This window comes from Pipistrellus kuhlii, unplaced genomic scaffold (assembly GCF_014108245.1).
Source record: "Pipistrellus kuhlii isolate mPipKuh1 unplaced genomic scaffold, mPipKuh1.p scaffold_m20_p_13, whole genome shotgun sequence".
Taxonomy (NCBI): Eukaryota; Metazoa; Chordata; class Mammalia; order Chiroptera; family Vespertilionidae; genus Pipistrellus; species Pipistrellus kuhlii.
This window is the reverse complement of record NW_023425438.1, coordinates 39,234,032-39,249,792: the sequence shown is the minus strand read 5'-3', so window position 1 is coordinate 39,249,792 and position 15,761 is coordinate 39,234,032. Positions and strand designations below refer to the sequence as shown.

The 15,761-nt window shown below is 43.4% G+C and overlaps 1 pseudogene; it reads left to right on the top strand.

The window, feature by feature from the left end:
- Window positions 1–1,848: 1,848 nt before the first annotated feature.
- LOC118717889 lies at window positions 1,849–2,012 on the top strand (annotated as a pseudogene).
- The last annotated feature ends 13,749 nt before the right edge of the window (window positions 2,013–15,761 follow it).

Below are 15,761 nucleotides of genomic sequence, written 5' to 3'. Positions count from 1 at the left end.
AAAGGTGCCAGAATATGAATCTCCAGTCGGGTCAGATTGTAAAGTAACAAGACTGGTGACTTAGAAAAACCTTTAAGATGTGGAAAATTACTCTCTTTAACTGTCTCATAAAAATATTTCATTGGGGTGTCAGCTGCTCTATTATACAACTTCCATCTGAAAATTTCTATATGCATTTTATTTCTCTCAAACTTGAGAAAAAATGTAGGATAATTTCTGAACATTCCTTATATATCTCTTAATTATGAGCTGGGCATTTGGGTCCAAGTAAATAAGATTGATTCAGTTTTACAAAATTTCATGTTAGTGACCTAGCTGGTTTTACTCAGTGCTTAGAGTTTTGGCTGGAAGACTGAAGGGTCCCGGGTTTGATTCCAGTCAAGGCATGTACCTTGGATGCAGGCTGGATGCCCAGCGCCGGTTGAGGCAGTTGTGAGAGGCAACCAATCAATGTGCCTCTCTCACATAGATGCTGCTATCTCTCTCTCCCCTGTCCCTTCACTCTCTCTAAAAATCAATGGGAAAAATATCCTCAGATGATGATTAACAAAAAATAAAGTTCAAGTTAGTAAGGAAGCTAAGAACTTTGAGATAAAACAAATCCAAGTAGCTTGAAGAACCCACCAGTGACGAATCATTAAACTAACCACGTACAAACAAGTTGAACTTCCCTTTAGAATTTCAAATAGCTAGCAGTCAGATCTCTGAGACATTGTAAAAAATGTCAGTGTAATAGAGGTTTGACCTTTTCTGTTACTGGAAAAAGTCACCTGTGCGTTACGGATCCAATGAAGAAAAGGGGGGGTGAAGGAAATTGTCATCACGATCAGAACCACGTCATGTTAAGAGGCAATTCTCCACCGTTCTCAGGCATTTCTTTATATCTTGGGGGCAGACACCGCTGAGCCTTTATTCCACACTATCTGTTTTTAAATGTCAGTATAGCAAACAGTCTTGGAAGATGGAAATAACGCATCCCTCCAAAGCACCGGCAAATTTGTTTACTGTTTGGTATAATAAAGATAGTGTGTCCCTTCAGGCCAAAGTTCAGGTAGGCTTACTGCCCATTAGAAAAGACCCTGAGCCGAAACCGGTTTGGTTCAGTGGACAGAGCGTCAGCCTGCAGACTGAAAAGTCCCGGGTTCGATTCCTGTCAAGGGCATGTACACGGTACACATCCCCAGTAAGGCGGTGTGCAGGAGGCAGCTGGTGGATGTTTCTCTCTCATTGGTGTTTCTAGCTCTCTATCCCTCTCTCTTCCTCTCTGTAAAAAATCAATAAAATATGTTGGGGTTTTTTTTTTAAAAGGAAGGAAGGAAGGTAGGGAGAGAGGGAGGGAGGGAGGGAGGGAGGGAGGGAGGGAGGGAGAGAGAGGGAGGGAGGGAGGGAGGGAGGGAGGGAGGGAGGGAGGGAGGGAGGGAGGGAGGGAGGGAGAGGGAGGGAGAGAGAGAGGGAGAGAGAGAGGGAGGGAGGGAGAGAGGGAGAGAGAGAGAGAGAGAAAAGATCCTGAACTTGGGATTCTTTTCTTACAATGTAACCAACCACCCATGTATACATTACTTGGCTCTTTCATGTTACCCTGTGGAACATTCATACACATGCTTAGTACCTGGCATTAGCAGATTCCCAGTAAATTAATGTTGCTTTATGGAACTCAAGAATCATTCCTTCTGTTTCCCCTGCCTTTCCACTCAATACTGTACATTCTTGATGCACCACATCATCTCTGCTTCTTAACTTATGCTATTTTAAGAAACATTGAAATAAACATTTTCTAAGTATTCCATGTACATACGACTTTGTATCTGAAGATAATACATCCTCTTTTCTAAAACATTTATCTCTCTCAGCTTTGCCCAGTAGCAGTATCGTAGCCAATGAGGTTTATCCGAGGCTCAATTGTTGCTAATTGAAAACTTTTCCCCATACTCCGCCATGATGACTTGAAAAAATAAAATAAAATAAAATAAAAAATAAAACATTTATCTCTGGACTGTGGATCAATCATATGAACATTGAAATGGCAGGGTGAGATCCCAGGTCTTAGAGTAGAAAGGAAGCCTGTGGGTCTATAAAGCTTTTCTTCTTTCTTCCACATTCCTTCTCTTGGCTGGTCATGATGTGTTTAATTTACTATCGAATGTCATTCTGAGTACAGGAAATTAAAATTTAAAATTATTGTCCTGAATTTTGCTGTTTATCTTTATGTCGTGCAATGTCAGTTATAAATGCACATAAAAATATTTAACACATACATGGAATCACTGAAATCACAGAATTTGTATTTTGTAACTGGTACATGCATGTGTATGTCATTCTTATCAAAACAAAACTAACTCACCTGCTTGTATTTCACTTCCCAATGTATACATATTTCTACTAACACTCTACCTTAGTAAGGAACTATGGGTTGCCCAATCTTTCCCTTTCCTTCCTTGTCATCATTTTCAAAGTGGTTGGCTGACACAGTTAGAAAGGATTTGATAGGGTTCCTTGATGGTTGTTGTTTTTTTAATGCCTTCTTTCTGCACTTGCTACCTGTTGTAGTTGATCAGAAAAGTGTGGCTTCTGGAGCTATAAATGCCCTCATTTACTCAGTTATTGACGTAACCCACTTACCCTGTACTCACTTTAAGTCACATTGAACTCCCACTCATCATGAATATGCCAGGATTCTGTGCTCCTGGGGCATCATAAATGCCATACAATTGAGGCAGCAATTAATGGTGGGCACACATGTTGCATGTATCTCCTCTCTTCACATGCATGCTCCATTTGTCCCATTGGATTTCACTTATTAAACACAAGTTCAGACACAGAATTTTAAGATGCCAAGAGCAGAGCATTAAAGCAAGTGTGGGGTGCTTCTGAGTGTGGGCCCCTGTGTGACTGTCCAGGTCACATGCCCATGGACTATAGATGTCAGTGATGAGACAAAGTGGCATCATCAGATAGCATGGTCCTCAAAAGAGTTGGTTTCTGAAAAACAAAGGAGACAATAGAAAAGTGATGTGTTAGGAAAGAGTTTGGAGAATAGTGATAACTTCTGCTTCCTGCTAAATATCCCAGGAGTGCTGGAAAATATAGTGTATTATCTGTTTGTAGAATACAAAATTTAATACAGATTTATTAAGTCAACCATGGGATCAGGGAACTTTAGATATAGGGTGGATCCACCTCATGATCTGGGTCCTTTGGACATCAAGGATTAGGAAGAAGAAACACAGAGCTCATTGGTAAGACAAGCTAGTACTGCTCCAAAGGAGAAAGGGCTTTAAAAGAAGTGGGGGAAATTTTTGGAGGAAATTTTGCTAGAAGAATTCTGACAACCTTCCCTCAACTCTCTAGATGGGAGCTGTGAATAAACAGCCTTGTGCTCTCCAGAGAGAACCAAATTCTGTTTGCTTGTCTGGAACCTGTTACTATAAACCAGGTTCCAGAGATATATTGTAATGGGACTTGAATTCTGAGGTTAGCAGACATTTGAAGTTTTAAATTATAAGCAAGGCCCTGGTTAGGTGGCTCAATTGGTTGGAGTGTTGTCCTGTACACCAAAAGTTGGTGAGTTCAATTTCTGGTCAGGGCGTATACCCAGGTTGTGGATCCCTAGTCAGGATCTGTATGGGAGACAACCAATAGATGTTTCCCTCTCACATCGATGTCTGTCTCTTTCTCTCTTTCTCAAAAACAATTAAAATTTATTTATTTGTTTGTTTGTTTGTTTGTTTGTTTATTATTATTTGTTTATTTATTTAATAGCATGAATTTTACTATACTTTTACTTGAAGTTTAGTGCGACTAGCTGGGCTCAGGTCCAGAAGGAAATCTTGCTGTTAGAATTGCCTTGGGACCAGCACAAACTGAGACTTGGAGATGTTCTGTTAAGACTCTCGTGTTGTCACCGGTATTATTACAGGTGCCTCTTACCTAGTCTCCCTGATGTCAGTTCAACTTCACATCCATCTACCAACTACTCTGTTATTATCTTTCTAAAATATAACCCCAGTGCTTTTGCATGGCTCATAAGGGCCCTCCCAACAAAACCTTCCATCCTTCACTCCAGCCTTAGTCCAGTTAGCTCCTCTCTAGGACAGCAGAGAGGTGGCTTTTCCAAACAAGCATTTGTATCAACCTGCCTCGTGTCTTAAAATCCTCTCTGCCTAGAATCTTCTTCTTCTCTCTCTTCTCTGACAGGTAAGAGTCCACTGATGTACTAGTAAATTGGGTCTTCTAAAAATGATTAAATAAGTCCTGACTTGCCAATATCTATAAACACTTCCAACATGGCTGATTTTGAGCTACCGACATTGTTTATTCTAGGTAGCAGAAACATGGGTGATTTATTCTCCATCCATTTACTGTCCTATAATGACTTGAATAGTGCCCTCCCAAAATTCATGTCCATTCGGAACCTTAGAATACGATCTTATTTGGGAAAAGAATCTTTGCAGATGTAATTAAAGATCTTGAAATAAAATCATCTTGAATTTAAGGTGGGTCCAAAATCCAATAACTGATTGCCAGCAACTAGGAAACTAGGAAAGAGACATCAGATGGTTTTCCCTCAGAGACTCCAGAAGGAACCAAGCCTGTAACACCTTGATTTTAGATGCCTGGTCTCCTAAACTAGAAGAGAATAAATGTCTGTTTCTTTAGGCCAGTTTTGTGGTTATTTGTTACAGCAGCTCTAGGACTAATACAGTTGAATATTTCTAATTTTTCTATATAAACTATGTTCTTTAACATAAATGAGTCTATAGCTTTTCTTTTCCCTATCTGTTAAATATTATGTCCTTATCTGCCTTCCCAATCTCAGTGTTTGTCCCTCCTCACCTCAGTATTTACTCTTCTCTAGTGGAAGAACACCTTTCAATTCCACTAATATGCCACATCTTTACATATTCTGTTCCACAGATCTGGCCTCATGAGAATGTGACCAGCACAGTAACACAGGGCTTCGCACTCAGAAGGCCCCATGCTTACAATTTAATACTCTGATCGCTGACTTGACATTCTTAATAACTATGTCTTTGAACCTGTAAGCAAAGTTCAATGGGATGTGCACCAGGAGCTTGAAGCCTCAGCTCATGGGATGAGTTCTTGGCCACCTGGTCCTTGACGTGGGAGTCCAATATCACCCTTCCCACTCCATGGGACACAGAACAAGGAGACCACGGGTGTACTGAGTTGCTGTGAGAGCCTCAGGGCTAGAATTGACACCTCTGACTCTCCATAACAGCTTCTGCTCTCTGCCTGGGCAACAATTAGGTCACTCTTCCATTGCCATCCAGCCCCAGCCAGGGCCGGCATGAGTGGGGAGGGTCAAGATGGGCCTGTTCCCTGTAGGATGCGGTGGCAGCCATCCCTGCCCAGGCTAGCAGTGCCCTGGTGATAGATTGTCTTTGGCAAGTGACTCAGTGGGGGCCTCTCAGCCACCCCTGATCCAGGTTCCAAGCATGACCCTGCAGAGAGGTTGCAGTCTCTTGGAGTTACCCATCAGACATGGTTTGGGACATTGGGCCTCATGTTTTCACTTTGCATCAGGCCCCACAAATTATGTAGCTAACTCTCCTGTTTCCTCTACCTAAGACTCCACTGTTTGGCACAAAACAATAATAACAATGTAATAACTATCATTTACTATAACTATCATGAGCTTATATGCTGATCCCTTTATTTACTTATTTACTTTTTATTTTTATGCTGAATACTGTGAACTGTAAGGAAGATGAGACATACAGAGATAGCTGTAATTCCAGGTGGTGTGGTCAGAGTAAGTGCAGGTGAAGCGGGGATGGCATCCAGGTGAGAAATCTGAGGGTCAGAGGTGGCAGATCTGGCCCCACGGAACTCACAGCAATTCAATGCACCCTTGGTCTCCTGTCCGTGGGAGGCCCAGGTGGGAGGCTCTGTCCTTGGATAATGGGAACAAGCAGGCACAGCCAGAGTCTGGAGAGCCAGCAGAGAACACATTGTAACACTCAGAACTAGATGGCTCAGTGCCTTCTCAGTATCTCTTTTGGGTTGTTTCCAGATCTTTTTTAACCCAAAATGAGAAGCAACTAGATTTGAGCAAGCACTGTGAAGGCGGTCCCTCTGGCGGTAAAGAAAATCCCAACTAATCATTCAGAGGCAAGTCCTCACCTCACTACCATCATGTCAGAGAAGAGGACTTCTGGGACTTGGAGAACCAACCTGGGGGACCAGACACCAGAGGATGGACCAATAGATAATCAAGGGCATTGTCTCTGTTTTGCTAGCTCCCTGGGGGCAGAGAGCATTGTCCAGACTTGGGAACACTTCAGTTCAGTGGTTTTCAGGCTTCAACATGCATCAAAATCACCTGGCAGGCTTATTAAAAGAGAGTTGGGCTCTACCCCAGATTTTCTTTAAAAATATATCTTTTTTAAAAATTTATTCCAGAGAGTAAGGGAGAGAGAGAGAGAAACATCAATGGTGAGAGAGAATCATTGGTTGGCTGCCTCCTGCATACCCCACACTGGGGGGTCGAGACTGCAACTCAGGTACGTACCCTGAAGAGGAACCAAACCATGACCTCCTGTTTCATAGGTCAACACCCAACCACTGAGCCATGCCAGGCCAGGCTACCCTAGGTTTGCTAGTACAATACATCTAGGATTGGGTCTGAAATTTAGCATTTCTAACAAGTTCCCAGGTGAGGTCAATGCTGCTACTCTGGGCAACACACTTGGAAAGCCCAGTCTTCAAACTGGAGCAGAGCAGTTAAACAGCCTTTTATCAAAGAACTCACAAACAACAATCCATTATTGCTGGCATTGAACTCCCGCCCCATCTACCACTTCTCCACATACCCCACCTTCCAGTCACACCTGACCTCTGTAGTCCCCCCAAACTTTCCCCACTATGTCACATGCCCATGATTTTGTTATTTTTTTAATGCAGAACTCTATAAAAATAAAATAAGCATCAACTCTAATTATCCTACCCAGAGATAACTGCCACTGACATATGGGTGTGCTTGGTAAGAACTGAATGAGTTGCCTGCAAGTTACATTGGAGGAAAGTTTGCAAACAAATCTTTCAAGTGCCTGCTTTTATTTTATTTTTTAAAGATATTTTATTGATTTTTTTACAGAGAGGAAGGGAGAGGGATAGAAAGTTAGAAACCTCAATCAGCTGCCTCCTGCAAACCCCCCCCCCCCCCACACTGGGGATGTGCCCGCAACCAAGGTACATGCCCTTGACCGGAATCAAACCCGGGACCTTTCAGTCCACAGGCTAACGCTCTATCCACTGAGCCAAACTGGTTTTGGCTCAAGTGCCTGCTTTTCAATGTTGGAGTGTGAAGCAGCAGCCCCCTCGCCACAGGAAGGCATTCTCCCATGTGCAAGGATTGCCCTCTTAATGAAAGTTGCCCAATTTGGGGAATGATGTCTTGTTTTTGTATAGCAATTTACAAAGCACTTTGGCATATGTTGTCTTCTTTGTGTTAAGTGTTTGCTGAATGAGAGCCCAGACTTACTCAAGGTCTAATCAACAGAATCAAGACTGGAATCCTGGTCTCTGGCTCCAGGCTCTGCTTTTGAGGTTTTCCTACCAGGGCCTCATTATTGTTACCGCAACATGATTGACCACTTCCTGGGATGGTCTCTTGACAAAAGCAAGCACACTGTCTACCCCTGTAGTGGTGTACCCTCCCCCACTCTGTCTCCACTATGCCCTGCAAGTGTCTAGGTCAGGGAGCTGGATGAGCTAGAAAAGCAGGGCTCTAAATCTTACTGCACAGTGACTACCTGCATGGAGTCTATTTCCAGCTCAGGTCACCTCTCATCTGTCTCCATGCAGAATTGATTTCAACCTTACCCGCCCAAAACCCCCTACTTGAGCTTTCCTGGCATGCCCTGCTGATGGCATCAGGTGGTAATGATCAGATCCTCAGACCTGTTTTAGTTCTGGCTGAAATGCTCCCAGACCTCTAAGCACTGTCTCTCTGCCTCTCTTACCAGCCTCTTCAACACCCTCAGCTACATTCCTACTTCATTCTCCCTCCCTTCCCCTACTCATTCATTTTTTAGACACTGAAGTCCTATCTTCATCACTTACATGGGTTTGCCCACTAGGTACTTTGGGTCCATAGCTAGTTCAAGTCCAAAAAGCAAATACAAGATTCACTGTGTCAAACAGCAGCAGTGAGCTCTACCGGCCCCACTAAAGAATAGGAAGCTGGAGGGAGGCCAATGGGCAGCATCTTCCCAGGGCCCAGTGTGAGCAGAATCTTGAAGCTTCTGCAGTAGGAGAAGCAGGGAGTGGAAGAAGTGCATATAAGGAGAGAACTGGAATAGAGAGTCTGGTGGGGCAAGATCAGGCTAGCCCTGGCTGGTTGCTCAGTGGTTGGAGCGTTGGCCATCTTACTGAAGGGTTGAGGTTTCAGTTCCAGTCAGGGGCATGTATCTCAGTTGCAGGCTCAATCCCCGGCCCCAGTCAGGGCTCATGCAGCAGGCAACCAGAGGATATGTCTCTCTCATATCAATGTTTCTTTCTCTTTCCTTCTACACTCTCTAAAAATCAATAGGGGGAAAATATCCTTAGTGAGAATTAACAAAAAAAGATCAGGTTAGATTTAGGCAGAAGCTGGATCACTCAGGGTCTTGAAGGTTCTGTTAAAGAGCCTGAATTATACTCTGTTCAAATTTCCTCTTTAATGAACGAGGAGGCAGAGAGATATTCTATACTATCAGCATGCAAGACTTCCAGCAAAGCCATTCCATAATTGTCAGTAGTAGTAGTAGTAGTAGTAGTAGTAGTAATCTAAATATATAAAAGCCTAAGTGAGCATTTCAACCACATGACCAGAACGTCTGGTCAACCAGTTGCTATGGTGCGTATTGACCACTAGGGGGCAGATGCTCAGCACAGGAGTTGCCCTCTGATGGTCAGTGCGCTCCCACAGCCAAGCTCTGCGGCTCTTCCCCCTGGCTGGCCAGCCTCCCCCAGCCCCCATAGGTCTCGATCAGGGGCCTGGTCAGCCAACCTCCCAGGGTCCCTCTCCTCAGCTGGCCAGTCCCCCAATAGGCCTCAATTGCCAAGGGACCGCACCCATGCATGAATTTATGCATGAGACCTCTAGTAATAATAATAATAGCAATAATAATGACAAAGATAATTAGCATTTATTATCTATTCTATTTCTGCCATCACACTTAGGAATGAATTCATTTTCAGCATTTATTTGACACATCTTTACCTCTGAGACTGAAACCAGAAAATAGTAAAAATCAGAGGCTCTGAGCAATACTCCTGTATTTAGAGCTTATGACTTACAGTCACCTTCAGGGTGAGGAACAATCTGGCAGTTTGGAAACTAGTTTCAGGCAAGTCAATTCTGGCATAGTTTAACCCCAATATCTTAGGCTTTATTGTATTTACTTTAAATATATTGACATGGAACCACCTTGGGGTGTATGGCTGAATACTCTCCTGCTATTGAGAATTGAAAGGAACACACTAAAGGCAGCTATTCTAGTCTACACTGCTGATCGAATGCTATCTTCTTTTACCAAGAGATGTCTTAACAGATCAGCCCAATTCCTAATTGTCAGAAAGCATGACCCAAGACCAACCACTCTAAAATCAGCATAGTCATTCATGGCTTTAGTCCTACAACATTTGATTGGCTCGTTTTCAATTTTATTTGGTAAGTTTTATCATTTAGTTATTTAATATTTCTCAATAGGGAGCAATTTTGCCCCCCATAAGACACTTGACAATGTCTAGTAACATTTTTGGTTGTCGCATCTAGAGGAGTGAGGGGTGGCAGGGTGTACAGAGGATACTACAGGCAGCTAGTATGTAGAAGCTGGCTGGGGAAGCTACTAAATTCCTGTAATGCACTAGGCAGCCTCCATGCCAAAGAGTTATCTGGCCCAAAATAGGAAGAGTGCCAAGGCTGAGAATCCCTGAGTCACACGGAAATACTATTTTAAGGTGACTATATTTTTGGCCCTCACTGGAGCAATGGCCCACAGATTGAAGATTCCGGTCAAGGGCATGTAACTCAGTTGCAGGCTCGATCCCCCATCCAGGTCTGGGCATGTGTGGGAGGTAATTAATCAGCGTGTCTTTCTCACATCAATGTTTCTCTCTCTGTGTCTCTTCCACTCTCTCAAAAAAAATCAATGGAAAAATATTCTCAATGACGATTAACAAACAAACAAACAAAAAAGATGACTATATTTTTGGAATTTTCAGTGGGAGAATATATTGCTTAATACTATAAATTCCCTGAATTCTTGGTTGATGATATGCTGGAAAACAAATCAGTTTCACATAAAAGAGATGTTGACAGGAAGCCAGGAAGGCTGGTCAACAACCTTAATTGCTCTAACCACTCACCCTTTAGTTGAGACATTGTTAGCTGAAGCAGACTCCACCTCGTTTGTCCCATGTAAGTTTCTGTTATTTCCTGCCTAAGGGCCACATGTAAATTTCTATTTATGTAGCCTAAGATGATTTCCCCAAAGTAGTAGTTCTCCTGGATAATCTGTGCCACTCCTTTGTGACAAGCCCTACCACAAATTAAAGGAGATGGCAGGGCCAGAGCAGTAGTAGTTCTCCCATTAGAGTTGGACTACCACCAGGCCCCCCATATCGCCAAATTGAATTTCTTCAAGTCTCAAGTCTTTTCATTCGTGTGCGCCCTTCTCCAGAACGCAAACTCTGAATTGGAACTCTTCCCATGCGGGTCGTGAAAGAGATCCCTATAATGATGATTTGTTATGGCCATGTTGAGAAATTGGTCACAACTCTTTGAAGTTTTTCCAGAAAAAAACATATGTTACAATCATGCTTTTGAATGAAGAACATTTGAAGCTTCTACCTGCATGTTGGAGCTTGCACTGGACACACCCAGAGTAGTTTTCGGGGCAGACTCTTGGCCCTCTGTGTTTGCTGGTTAGTGGCTTTAACTTTTATAGAATGTTTTCTTTACACTCTGTCAGCATCGCTATCTACACTCAAATTCTTGCCCAAGAACATCGCTGTAGCAGGGAGAGCTAGTAACCCAGGACAGACTCACACTCCTTTTCACAGGCGAGCATCATTATCAGGCAGTGGCCGGCTTTTTTCTCAGCACAACCCCCACCAACCCCTTTGCATATAAACCCCTTTTATATGCAGAGGGGTGTCACTTCTGGGCTGATGTGGTTGAGAAGCAGGCTCACTATCACCTCGTCTTCCCACATCTGCTAACTGGGAGTGGAACTGCAAGGTGAAGGGAGCCCAGGTCCCTGCGTTACCCAGAGGTGAGCAGCCCACCCGCCAAGAAGACCTGCTTGGACGTTACACAGGCAGAAATACACTCGTGGTAAGCCACTGAGATTTTGAGGTTTGTCTCTTACAATAGTTAATGTTACCCAACCTAACCTCAAACCCTTCACCACCCACTTTCTTGATCAGTTTAAAAATCACTGTTTATAGAAGATCATCTGAAGCTAGGGTCAGCAAACCATGGCGTGTGGGCCAAACCCCGCCTGCTGCCTGTTTCTGTATGGCTGCAGTCTACAGCTAGGAAGGGTTTAAATAGCTAGAGAGCCGAAACCTGTTTGGCTCAGCGGTAGAGCGTCAGTCTGCGAACTGAAAGATCCCAGGTTCAATTCCGGTCAAGGGCATGTACATTGGTTGCGGGCACCTCCCCGGTAGGGGGTGTGCAAGAGGCAGCTGGTCGATGTATCTCTCTCATCGACATTTCTAGCTCTCTATCTCTCTCCCTTCCTCTCTGTAAGAAAAATCAATAAAATATATTTTTTTAAATTAAATTAAATTAAAAAAATAAATAGCTAGAGAAAAAAAGACTAGAGAAAATAAGTTTGTGACACCTGAACATTATAGAAAATTCTAATTTTAGTGTCCCTTAAGGAAGTTTTATTGGATCCCAGCTACACTGATTCTCTGAGACTGCTTTTACCCCATAATGACAGCACTGACATCACTTCCTCAATGTATAAAATATTTGCTATCGGGCCCTTGATAAAAAATGTTTGTCAATTCCTGGTTTGAAAGATATGCAGACCATCCATTCATCTAGATATAATATTTAGAATCTGTCTCCTGCCCCTTTTCTGGCAGGAAAGAGTCTGGTTAGGGTCCAGAGAGCCTGGGGCTCATGCGAGGTCTGCTTTGCTTTGTCCCCTTGTAAGACAGCTTTCATTGAACAGTCCTGAGGCACTATTGACCCCAGAGCTGTTTTTGAGGACCCCAGGAGATATTTCTCTTCGGTCTCAGGACCGGGATAATCTGTGCCACTCCTTTGTGACAAGCCCTACCACAAAACATTTGCTTGGGCTCCAAGGAGGCTCAAAGCCCAATCTATAGGCCATCTTCAAGGAACAGGCTCTTAGATGAATTTCTTGAACACTAATATTCCCTGGAACTATTTTATTGCCCTACATTTTTTTCTTAGCTTTCATCGCTTTCTTTTAAAATTCTACTCAATTGCGCTAGCTGATTTGGCTCTCTGGCCTTGGGACTGAAGGATCCTGGGTTCGATTCTGGTCAAGGGCATGTACTTTGGTTGTGGGCACATGTGGAGAGAGGGGGAGTGTAGGAGGCAGCTGATCATTGCTTCTTTCTCATTCATGTTCCTGTCTATCGCTCTCCCTTCCTCTCTGTAAAAAATAAATAAAACAAATTTTAAATAATAATAATAATAAAATTCTACTCAATTATAACTGTTTTCTCCTTGCCACTTCTGAAATAAGGCAAAATGGGAATTAATAAAACTATAAACAACAACAACAAAAAACTATGGATTGTATTACATCATTATAAATGTGCTCAATTTTTCTATCATCAACTTGTCTGTGATGAGAACTATATGACAAAACCCCTTTGACTGTATGATTGTGGGTCTCAGAGGGGAAGTTGAATGAGATGTGGGGGCAGAAGCAGCAGCGAAGGCCTCCCTCATTAGAGGAGGTGAGACACTCACAGAGACACAGGCGGGTTCCTCTCTTAGCTCTGTCCAGTTGCCAGCCCTGTGGACCAGCAGTTAGCCCAGATGCCACCACCAGACACTCTGCTTCAAACCAGGAGGAGCACTAGCCATGCCAAACCCTCCACCTTCCACAGACTTAACTTCTACACCAGCCCCTCCACCCCCCCTTGCAGGGGAACTCCAGCTGCAGGACGTGCCCAACCTCCTGACTTCCCTAAAAGTCTCAGCTCAGTGACCAGCACTAGGGCTGGTTAGTGACTCTTCAGTCCTCTTCCCAGACCTGTGCTCTCTCAGACTCTCCCACAGTCGTGTAAGGTATCATTCCTCCAACTTATTCTATAAAACTCATAGGGATCCACTTCCCTGACTGAACCTGGACCAATAAAACAATGTAGCATATTTTATTACAAGTAGGATTACTGGTAAGGAACACTTCTCTCCTAACTCCAAACTTCTGCTATTGGCCAGGTATGATCTCATTAAATGAAAATGCCCTCATTTCGCCGAAACTGGTTTGGCTCAGTGGATAAAGCGTCAGCCTTTGGACTGAAAGGTCCCGGGTTCAGTTCCAGTCAAGGGCATGTACCTTAGTTGTGGGCACATCCCCAGTGGGGGATGTGCAAGAGGCAGCTGATCGATGATTCTCTCTCATCGATGTTTCTCTCTATCCCTCTCTCTTCTTCTCTGAAAAAAAAAAAAAGAGAAAGAAAGAAAGGAAGGAAGGAAGGAAGGAAGGAAGAAAGAAAGAAAGAAAATGCCCTTGTTTTGAGATCCCAACCTGGACAGGAAGCATTTCTAATGCTACAAGGTTCCACCCAGTGCTGAGAAAATTCCTCAAGACTCAGGCCCACGGGAAGGTGCAGGCAGGGTTAGAGGTGGACAGACTCAGCATCACTCTGAGGCACCTCCTCCCTCCCGCCCTCACAAGACAGTTGGTGTGGCCCTCTCCCACGCGTTTCCTCCCTCAGAAACAGGAGATGGCTTTTTTTCTGGCTGCTTGGAAGCAAGAACCACCCTCCTTGCTCCAATGATTTTCCTAAATCTTCTCAGACTCAGCACAATAACATCTGACCTGGGATGGGGACGACACTGATTGCCTTCTTGGTGTATTTTGAAAGATACTAGAATTCAGTCATTACTGACTCATTCTGTGGGCTATACCCAGACATCAATGCTTCTTCTACATTGAGAGTCTCTTCTCAAAATGCAAATGCTCCCAAAGACACCATAATAGCCCTAACCAGTTTGGCTCAGTGGATAGAGCGTGGCCTGCGGACTGACGTGTCCCAGGTTCGATTCTGGTCAAGGGCATATATCTTGGTTGCAGACACATCCCCAGTAGAGGGTGTGCAGGAGGCAGCTGATCAATGTTTCTCTCTCATCGATGTTTCTAACTATCTCTCTCCCTTCCTCTCTGTAAAAAGTCAATAAAATATATATTTTTTTAAAAACTTTAAAAAAAGACACCACAATAATAGCAAACCACTATAGAGCTCTTACTTTGTGCCAGAGACTGTTCTGGGCACATCACAGATATTAATTCGCCTAAACCTCCCAACAATCTTTTGAGGAAGTTACTTTTACTATCATTCCCTTTTTCAGATGCACAAACCAAGGCACCAAATGGTTAGGTAGCTTGCACAAGGTCTCCCAGCTAATCAGTATCAGAATATGAACACCAGCACCTTGTTTGGAGTCTTTTTTTAATCAGTACATTTTACTATATCTCTGCAGAGATCAATGGCTTTGGCTTGACTTTATTTATTAATTTACTTAGCCAATAAATATTTATTGAGCATCTCCTATGTGCTGGATAGTTTGCTGGGCCCTGTGGATTTGGGGGTGAATGTATCCCCACCGTCCCTGCCTCCATGGATATGGTCCCTGCTACCATAAACTCACTTGCATTCTCATATCTACTAACATTTATATTGTCTGGGATTTTCAATATACAGAATGCTTTGAAAAACAATAGTGTACAAGTAGTGTAACAACAACCATTTATTAAGTGCATACCGTATGCCAGACATTGAGCTTGTTTCTGCAAGTTCCCCACACAGCAACACCAACCTACCCCACCCTGCCATGCCTCAGCCAGCCTTCCACAGCTCACCCCTGGGGCCCTTTAACCACCTTCCTGCCCAGGACCAGCTCAGATCCAGTGTAATTTCCGTGTACATGATTGTTTGGAAGGAGTAGAGGGATTAGGGTAGGACCCCTTTTGGTCCCAGAAGTTGGAAGCTATCATTATACTAGAATTAAGTTGAGTGATCCTTTCCTTTATCTGAAAAAAGACTGGAATTTATTAAAGAAGGGTTTTTGTTTTTTAAGTATTTACTAACCAATTTTATGAGGAGACTTTAAAAATCTTATTGTTGTTATTACTAGTTACTACACCACATCAAACAATATTTACAGAAATCAAAACAAAAGAACAGGTTTTATCTCAAATTAGCCCTTCTCCAAACATTTAGAACTGAGGTCATGATGTCTTCCCCCAAATGCATTATTCCTCCTATATTCTCTATCTTGTTCAATGTCCTCTTCATCAAACTGGATCCCAAGGAGTATCCTCCCTTCTCCCCTCCTTGGCCCACCCTTCTCTCCACACTCAGTTCATCCTTGTCTTCACCTGTCAGTTTGGGGCACCATATCAATGGCCAGAGCCTGCTGTGTCCACATCAAGCTCCAGGATAACCCCATCGGAGACCAGCTCCAAAAGCTAATGCTGAGATTATAAGAGGAAAAAATGACTCCTAAGAAACAAATTCTGCCAATGCTATGTGTC